This window comes from Macrotis lagotis, unplaced genomic scaffold, assembly GCF_037893015.1.
Source record: "Macrotis lagotis isolate mMagLag1 unplaced genomic scaffold, bilby.v1.9.chrom.fasta BILBYCTG032, whole genome shotgun sequence".
NCBI lineage: Eukaryota > Metazoa > Chordata > Mammalia > Peramelemorphia > Peramelidae > Macrotis > Macrotis lagotis.
The window spans coordinates 12,590-22,366 of record NW_027421939.1 but is presented as its reverse complement, the minus strand read 5'-3'; the positions used below and the strand labels follow the sequence as shown (position 1 = coordinate 22,366).

The 9,777-nt window shown below is 39.1% G+C and overlaps 1 long non-coding RNA gene across 3 annotated transcripts; it reads right to left on the bottom strand.

Moving 5' to 3' along the window:
- LOC141504026 (uncharacterized) lies at positions 1-9,777 on the bottom strand. Of its 3 annotated transcripts, none has more exons than XR_012473189.1 (3): positions 9,285-9,777; positions 1,633-1,788; positions 1-209 (listed from the first exon to the last, which is right to left on the bottom strand). It is a non-coding gene; the product is annotated as an uncharacterized LOC141504026 (long non-coding RNA). The 3 variants fall into 3 exon arrangements; XR_012473191.1 differs by having other exon boundaries at positions 1,633-1,743; XR_012473190.1 differs by having other exon boundaries at positions 9,444-9,777.

Genomic DNA, 9,777 nt, shown 5'->3' with positions numbered 1-9,777 from the left:
AAGTGGGAGAAATATTAGACTTGTTTTGCTCATGAACAAAAATTGCAAAGACACAAATTTAGATTTGATATAAAGAAAAACTTTCTGACAATTATAATGATTCTAAACAAAAATGCGCTGATTCAAGAGGCTAAATGCTGGAAAGTCTTTTAACATCAATAATTCACAAGGCCTCTTAGAAGTTCGGAGTTCTGACTTCTTGTGTAATCCTAAAAATGAAAAAAAAAATCGTCCCAAATGAATGACTTAATTGGCAGGAAATAATTTGAAGAGCAGTACTCTTTATGAGAGTTTAAAATGATGTAAAACAAATAGTGACAGTTTGAGTGCAAGGTAATCACTGTTAATATTTCAAAATTTCATAATACAGCAAGAGTTAAACGGTAAGGACATTCTCTCTAAAAACATAACTTGAGTTGGTTTCAATGAGGTGTCTAGTATTTTTTCATTCCACCATTCCAATGCAGTACGTCCCTATACCTTGCTTTTCTATTTTAGGGAAAGAAAGATTTTCCCCCCCTGCTAGTAGAATAGTAAGTACTAGACTGACTAATACATATCTGAAGCTACTACATTTTTTAAGATTATAGTATTTGATGATATTGAAGCATTTTCCCAACTCTTCATATCTTATACCATTATGAGTCAAGGGAAAATGTTAAAGAGGTTTCAAAAAATATATGTAAATAAGGAGAAAAACAAAGAACACTTTAAGTGTTAGCCACTAGTAGTACTATTTTCTTTTCCTATAATGATAAGTGGCTTAAAATCATCTATCTTATTGTCATTAAGTTTCCTAGTTGAGGTTTGTGTCTGCATTTCTTGTCAATATTTACTCAAAAGAATTTACTACTTATAACATTTATTGAGTTATTTGCTCTTTGGAACTCGGGATTGTCACACTTTTTAACTCAACCCTCTTTTTTCAGTCAGTCATCTAACCCCTGGGGCTGAAAGAAAATAGGTAGGAAGCAGTTGGGGAGTAGGAAGAGGGCCATTACACAACAGAACCTTTGGCAAATGTTGTATATTCCTTGGGGACTATCACCGGAGTTTTGTGGATGAGACAGACTATTTTCTCTGGCTTTGCAATTGAACATCTCACCATTCAAATTAGTATAAATTCATTTGTTTTCCTCAGTAAAGACTATCACCATAGAATCAGTGTACTTATTAGAATGATAAAAAGTAATCTCATTTTTTTCCAAATTTCTCTTAAGGATTTTTTTCTTTTTGCTATAGGTCTAATATGACTTAAGAAAAATGTGCTGATATCTACTATCAATTTTATTGATATATTTGCTCACTGTGAGGTGGAAGCTAATATTTCTGGGTGGAAAAGACACTTTAAAAAATTAGAGAACACAAAAGACAATAAAGAATCCAGTGGTATATGTGGATGATGCAGACCGGGAGTTAGTAATAAAATTTCATAATCTCTTCTTTCAGGCTTAACTTTGATTTTGATTTGTAAATTTACCTAAATAACCATTGTAGGAAATGCATTGTTTAGCTATATAGTAAGGATAATGATATATATTTTATTGTAGCTGAATTAAAAGTAATTTAATCTTAATACTTGTAAATTATTTAAATTGAAAGCCTTTTCTTTTACTTGTGTAATTTACTAACCTGATATTTTATGCAAACTGACTGAAGACCGCACACAACATTTAGAAGCAGCAACTTCAAAATGTTCACAGTTGGAATCAGCAAATCAAAGTCTTCAAGGACAGTTAATTTCTATGAAAATGTTGCAAAAGAAATGTGACGAGATAGAAAAAAAAGCTGGAAGAAGAAATAGTTAGTCTTAAGCATCATTTGCAAACTACTAACCTGGAACATAGTCAAATAGAACATTATAAATGTGAGATTGAAGAACAAGCAAGACAAGAGATTGTAGAAAAACTACAACAAGTCAATTGAGTTGTACAGGTTGTTTTTTTTATCACTACTATGTTTCTTAAAATATTTCTGTCTAAATGAAAGTTTAAATTTTTTTCTTTTTAAAATTCAGAATATCTTCTTTAATATCTCCCTTTGCAACTTTTCTGCAGTTTTTTAAAAAAGAAAATAATAGTTTTTTAAATCATGAGTAATAATAACCATATATATAATCATTTAAGTTTTTCAGGAAAATTGACATAATTAAAATAAAATTGAAGGTTTTTTTATATTCAACAGATATTTTGATTGTAAAAAGATATTCTGGAAGATGGAGTTCAAAGTTTTTTTAGAATTATACCTTTTGCTTTTATAACAATCTAATTATATTAGCACAGAGATAAGAACCACTGACTAACATCCAATGGAAAGTGTTTTAAGTTGAAATTCAAATCAGCTAAATTTGATTGCTAGTATTTTCCATGTAGAATCTATTTTTAGAAATTAAGACTTGTTCTCTGAATCAGTGACTAAAATTTCAGGATTGAGTTGGGATTTTTTTAACACCATTTTTTTTTGTTTTTCGTTGCTTTGGACACAAGCTGCATCCCAAGAGAACTTGGAACAACTAAGAGAATTGCAGGGACTTTTGACTCCCTTTTGTCCCTTTTTGTTTTGATTCAGGACTTCTCATTTAGCCTCCATTCCATTTCTTTTTTAGCCTCCAGAGAAAGAAAGAAGGAAGGTGTCCTTGGCAGGTGGGAAACAAGACCATGTGTGGTTTACTGGCCTTGGTTGAAGAACTGCAATATGACTATGAGGCAATACTAAATGAGATACCCAAGGACAAATTCTTCAAGTCTACACTTTCAGTTCTCCCATGTGGTCAACACTTCAATATCCTCCAAATCTACAAAATTAATCTTAGATTTTTATTTTATTCAGATGAAATGATTACTGAATAGGAGCAGAACAGAATAGGATTTGAATTGGAAGTGCTCTATTTTAGAGAAGTTATAGCCAATTCTCATCATTCTTTTCTTCTGGCAGAAAAAGATGAAGGATTAACAACCTTGTGCATCATGTGAATGCCTGTGAAACTAAGGGGAATGAGTCAGCCATCAGCTCAGACAAGAGAGGCACACTGACCTTGAACCACATGACAGTTTTGCAGGTCTATATAGGGGATACTCACTATAAGGCAGTCACTAGCCCAGATGTCAGTGCACCCAATACCAAAAACCTCCTTGTTCATGGCATCACCATGGCTACACCACCAAGTTCTAGATATACTCTCTGGTGACTCTAGGTTTTAACAGTATAGTACAAGTGACTTGCCTGAGGTCACATTTCTAGTAAGTGGCAGAGTCAGAATTCAAACACAAGTCCTCAGTTCACAAGTCCAGAATTCTTCCAGCAGCACTCCAGTAAATCACCCCCTGAGCTTAGTATATGAAAACTAATGGCTTGAGATTAGGAAGTATGGAAGTATGAATGTAGTCTTGGGCCCTATAGGTACCTCTCAAGTCTCAAGCAGAAACAAACTTTGGGGGCCGATATTTGCTCATAAAAGTCTCACCAGCACAAATCTTCCTCCTCAACCCTCACTGCCCCTGAGAACAAATAAAAGGTCAAATAGTTGGAAAGTGACTAGCCAGCTGGACTGCTAGGAAAGTCACAGTAATACCATGGACTTTTGACTCCCTTTTGTCCCTTCTTGTCTTGATTCAGGACTTCTCATTTAGCCTCCATGCTATTTCTTTTTCAGCCTCCAGAGAAAGCAAGAAGGCCTCCATGGCAGGTGGGCAACAAGACCAAGTGTGCTTCACTGGGCTTGGTTGAAGAAATCAAATATGACTACAAGGCAATAAGAAATGAGATACCGAAGGACAACTTCTTCAAAGTCTACACCTTCAGTTTAAAATGTAAATCAATGAGCACAGTTTTCAAGAATCAAAATGAGACTTTTTGAATGTACAGCAAGGAGGCCTCAGAGATTCCCCTGATAAACTAGACCATCCCCTAGTCCATTTTGTAACACCCACCCTCTAGCAAAACTTCCATGTGGTTTTATCCTAGCCCTTTGGGCTGCTGCAGACTTTCCCCTGACTGTCTCAATGCCAAAGTGGTTTGGGGACACATTCAGGTCATTTAACCTCACCAGGTCCTACCCAACTTCAGCTGCTGAATGGAATAGTAGTCATTTTACTGTTCCCTTCTCCACCCAAAACTATACCCTCTACCCCATCAGGGTACAGAAAAGAGAAAGTGAGATCAGACAGAAAAAAGGGTTTGAAAGATAGAAACCAAACCAGGAGTTCCTGTCCCTTTCTAGTATCATTGACACTTTTGCCAGTCTGATGAAGGCTATGAATCTCTTGCTATAATAAAGTTTTTTAAATCATAAAATAAAATGCAGAGGATTCCACAGGTAAGCAAATACATATATTGAAATATAGGTGTCATTTTCCCTCCTCATCTAAGGTTATGGATCACATGAAATATCTCCAAAGATCCTATCTAACGCAACAAGTCCTGAGGTAGAGGAATCCCATGAATTTTGACATAATTATTCTAAACTCTTCAACATTGATACAATGTTTGTATGAGACCACACATAAGTGATCCCTGGTTAAGAGTGAAATGGGTTAAAGAAAGGGATGTCTCTGATGATGACAGGGTAAGGAGGCAAGCAAGTAATTGGTTGTCACCATCTTTTTTATACTGTCATGGTGAAGAAGGATCTTCATCTTTCCTTCCTGTAGAACACTGAAGGGGAAGGGAAGCTAATAGCAGCATGGCTCTGCATGTGATAGTTTCATGTTCATTTAGGAATGAGAACATGGAACCTCACTTTGACTCAGAACCCTTGTGGACATAGAGCATTCATAATAGGGAGAGAGGCCTAACCCATTTGGTCATCATTTTAAAATCCACCAAAGATTTTGAATTTGTAACAAAACCAGAAAATTCATCTCGGGTTTAGTTTTTCCTTCAGAGAATGACACAAGTAAATGGGAGAAGAGGGGATAGGGTTTAAATTGGAGAAGTTTCAGCCAATTCTCACAATTCTCTTCTTCTAGTAGAAAAAGATGAACGATAACAACCACATGTTTAAATAGGATGCCTGTGAAACAATGGGGAATGCATCGTCTATCTGCTTGGGCAAGAAAGGCATGCTGACCTTGAACAGGACGAGAAGAACTGCACTCACTAGAAGACAGTCACTAGCCCAGATGTTATTGCATCCCAAATCCTGATCCTCCTTGTCAATGGCAGCACCATCCACAGTGGCTACACCAGTAAATTCTTGATATTCTCTCTGGGGACTCTAGGTTTTAGGAGAAGAGAATTTCAAAATCCCTGGGGAAACTATGAAAGCTTATGTGATTTGCCTGAGGTCACATTTCTAGAAAGTGGCAGAGCCAGAATTCAAACACATATTTTCTGTTCACAAGTCAGGAATTCTTTCAGCAGCACTACAATAAGTTCAACCTAAACAGACCATATGAAGACTATAAGTTTGAAATTAGGTAATATGGAAGCATGAGTGGGGTATTGTGTTGAAGACATACCTAACAAGTCTCAAATAGAAACAACCATTTGGGGCAGGGAAAGTCTCATTAGCAGACAAGAGATTTTCCCATTCATCCAAAGAATGAAAGCCCATCTCCAGAACTGCAAGAAAACATGTCTAGGAGAGCAAGCCATTACTCTTCTTTCTCCTCTTCCCCCACTGCCCTTGAAACAAAAGTCATACACCCAGGAAGTGACTAGTCAGCTGGGCTACTAGGAAAGTAAGAGTAATTCCAGGAACATTTGATTCCCTTTTGTCCCCTCGTGCCATGATTTAGGACATCTCATTTAGCTTCCATGCTATTTCATTTTCAGCCTACAGAGAAGGAAGGAGGGCTTCCTGGGCAGGTGGACATAAAGATTAAATAATCTGTCTGAAGTGTTGTGGAAACCTTAAATTTCCAGATAAATGGTAGTCAAAGTTATTAGTGTTATGTTCATATTATTTTACAGTGCTTCCATGTATTTTATAGGGCAAAGTACAGAAGGATGCAGATGATCTTAATGATCTTAGTATGTCACCTGACACATCTAAAGAGGATTATAATTTAAGCCCCTCAATTTCTAGTTATTTTATGATACTGATTTTTTTTTCAGAGAGATGGTATATGTTAGAGGACAGGGTATGGTTTAAATTGAAAATACTCTGATTTGGAGAAGTTCCTGCCAATTCTCACTATACTTTTCTACGAACAGAAACTGATGAAGGATAATAACCTCATGAGTCACCTGGCCATCTGGGAAAGTATGGGGAAGGCGAAGGCCATCTGCTCAGACAAGAAAGGCACATTGAGCTTGAACCTCCCGACAGTGCTACAGGTCTACATAAGGGACACTCACTAGAAGACAGTCATTAGCCCAGATGTCATTGCACCCAATAAACTGATCCTCCTTGTCAATGGCATCACCATCCACTGTGGCTAAACCACCATGATGTCCCCTGACTCTAGGGTTTAACTGTAGAGACAAAAGGAATTTTGAAATCCCTGGGCAAAGCAGAAAAGCTTAAGTGACTTGCTTGTGGGCACATTCCTACAAAGTGGCAGAGTGTGAATTGATATGCAGGTTCTCTCTTCACAAGTCAAAAATTCTTTCATCAACACTGCAACAAATTGTACATGAACATGCTATATGAAGATCAATAGATTGAAATAAGGCAATATGGAAGCATGAGTGGGTTATTGTGCCCTAGACATACCTAAGAAATATGAAACAGAAATAACCCTTTGGTTCAGAGAAAGTTTCGTTAGGCGACAAGAGACATTCCCCTTTATCCAAAGAATGAAAGCCCTTCTCCAGAACTGCCAGAAACAGTTTCTCTGTTCACAAGTCAGGAAGAACAGGCCATTAAACTTCTTTCTCCTCATCCATAACTGCCCTGGAATCAAATAAAATGTCATGGAATCAGGAAGTGACTAGCCAGCTGGCCTGCTAGGAAAGTCACTGCAATTCTGGTTACAATTGACTCCCTTTTGTCCCCTCTTGCCATAATTCAGGAATTCTCATTTAGCCTCCATGCTATTTCATTTTCAGCCTCTAGAGAAAGAAGGAGGGCTTCCGGGACAGGTGGACAACAAGACTGCCTGAGGCTTACTGGCTTGGTCAAAGATCTGAAATGTGACTGCCAAGGAATAAGGAATAAGATACCAGAGGAGAAATTCAACAAAGTCTACGCCTTCAGTTCAACATGTAAATAAATGAGCACAGTTTTCACAAATCAAATTGGGACTTTTTTGAACATACAGCAAGATGGCCCAGAGAATCCCATGAAAAAGTAGGCCATCCCATACTCCAATTATTAAGGTCCTCCCTCTAACAAAACTTCCATGCAGTTTTATCCTATCCTTTTGGGGCAGTTGAAGACTTTCCCCATATTCTCTCAATGTCAAAGTGGTGTGGGGCCACATTCATGTCAATCAACTTAGTTATCATTTCAATATGCTCCAAAGATTTTGATTTTGGACCAAACCCGCAAAATTCATCGTGGGTTTTTAACTTTTTTAAATTCAGAGAAAGAGACTGTTATATGGAAGAGGAGAATATACATTTTAAATTGGAAATACTCTGATTTGGAGAAGTTCCTGCCAATTCTCTCTATTCTTTTCTATAATCAGAAAATGATGAAGAATAATAATCTCATGCGTCACCTGGCTATCTGGGAAACTATGGAGAATGCGAAGGCCATGTACTCAGACAAGAGAGGCACACTGACCTTGAACTGCATGACAGTGCTGCAGATCTAAATAGGGGACAATCACTTCAAGAAAGTCACTAGCCCAGATGTCATTTCACTGAATAATATGATCCTCCTTGACAGTGGCATCACCAACCACAGTGGCTACACCTCCAATGCTCTCCCCTGACTCTAGGTTTTAACTGTATAGGTGAAGGGAATTTTGAAATCCCTGGGCAAAGCAGAAAAGCTTAAGTGACTTGCTTGTGGGCACATTCCTACAAAGTGACAGAGTCTGAATTCATATGCAAGTTCTCTCTTCACAAGTCAAAAATTCTTTCATCAGCACTACAACAAATTGAACATGAACATACCATATGAAGATCAATACTTTGAAATTAAGTAATAAGGAAGCATGAGTGGGGCATAGTGCCTAGATATACCTTTCTAGTCTGAAACAGAAGCAACCCTTTGGGGCAGAGAAACTCTCACCAGCAGACAAGAAATATTCCCCTTTATCCAAGGAATAAAAGGCCTTTGCCAGAAAGGCAAGAAAATGTGTCTAGGGGAACAGGCCATTACTCTTCTTCCTCCTCATCCCTCACTGCCCTTGAAACAAACAAAGAAAATGTCACATAGGTGGAGAGGGGCTAGCAAGCTGGACTGCTAGGAAAGTCACAGGAATTCCAGGGACATTTGACTCCCCTTTTTTACCCTCTTGCATGGATTTGGGACTTCTCATTTAGCCTCCATGCTATTCTTTTTCAGCCTCCAGAGAAAGGGCTTCCCCGGCAGGTGGGCAACAAGACCAAGTGTGGTTTACTGGGATTGGTCAAAGAACTGAAATATGACTAAGAGGCAATAAGGAATAACATGCCAGAGGAGAAATTTTACAAAGTGAACACCTTCAGTTCAACATGGAATTCCAAGAGCACAATTTTCAAGAATCAAAATAGGACTTTTTGAATGCACAGAAAGATGGCCGCAGAGACTCCTCCCAAAAAGTAGGCCATCCCATAGTCCGATTAGTAAGGTTCTCCCTCTTAACAAAACTTCCATGCAGTTTTATCCTAGCCTTTTGGGCAGTTGAAGACTTTCCCCATATTCTCTCAATGCCAAAGTGGTGTGGGGCCACATTCAAGTCAATCAACCTCACTAGGCCCTACCCGATTTCATCTGCTCAATGGAGAGAGTCCTTCTACAGTGCCCTTCTCCACTCATAACCACACCCTCCACCACATCAGGGTACAGGAAAAAGAAAGTAAGATTTGATAGGCAAAAGGGTATGAAAGGATGAAACCATTCAGAAGAGAGAACATGGTCTCCTCACTTTGCCTCAGAAAATCTGTTGAAATACAACTGAGTCATCATTTCAATATGCTCCAAAGATATTGACTTTGTATCAAACCCAGGGAATTCATCGTGGATTTTTAATTTTTTAAATTCAGTGAAAGAGATTGATAAATGGATGAGGAGGAGGATACAGTTTAAAGTTGAAATACTCTGATTTGGAGAAGTTCCTGCCAAATCTCTGTGTTCTTTTCTACAAACAGAAACTGATGAAGGATAATAACCTCATGTGTCACCTGGCTATCTGGGAAACTATGGGGAAGGCAAAGGCCAACTGCTCAGACAAGAAAGGCACACTGACCTTGAACCTCCGGACAGGGCTGCAGGTCTCCGTACGGGGCACTCACTAGAAGACAGTCATTAGCCCCGATGTCTTTGCACCCAATAAACTCCTTGTCAATGGCATCACCAGCCACTGTGGCTGCACCTCCAATGCTCCCCCACCGAAGCTAGGGTTTACCTGTCCAGACAAAGGGAATGTCGAAATCCCTGGCCAAAGCAGAAAAGCCCAAGTGAGCTGCTGGTGCTCACACTGCTACAAAGTGGCCGAGTCACAGTTCAAAGGCAGGTTCTCTCCGCACAAGTCAGGAACTGTTCCCGCGGCCCCGCAACAAGCTGAACATGAACATCCCGTGTGAAGCCTCATAGTCTGAAACAAGGTAATATGGAGGCATGAGGCCGCGCTGGGCCCGGGGCTTCCGGAGCCCTGGCCCGCACCCCACGCCCTCCCCCACGGCCCGGGGCCTCCCTCTCCAGAGTCCGCGCCTGCGCGCAGAGCCCTCGGGGCCGCAGGA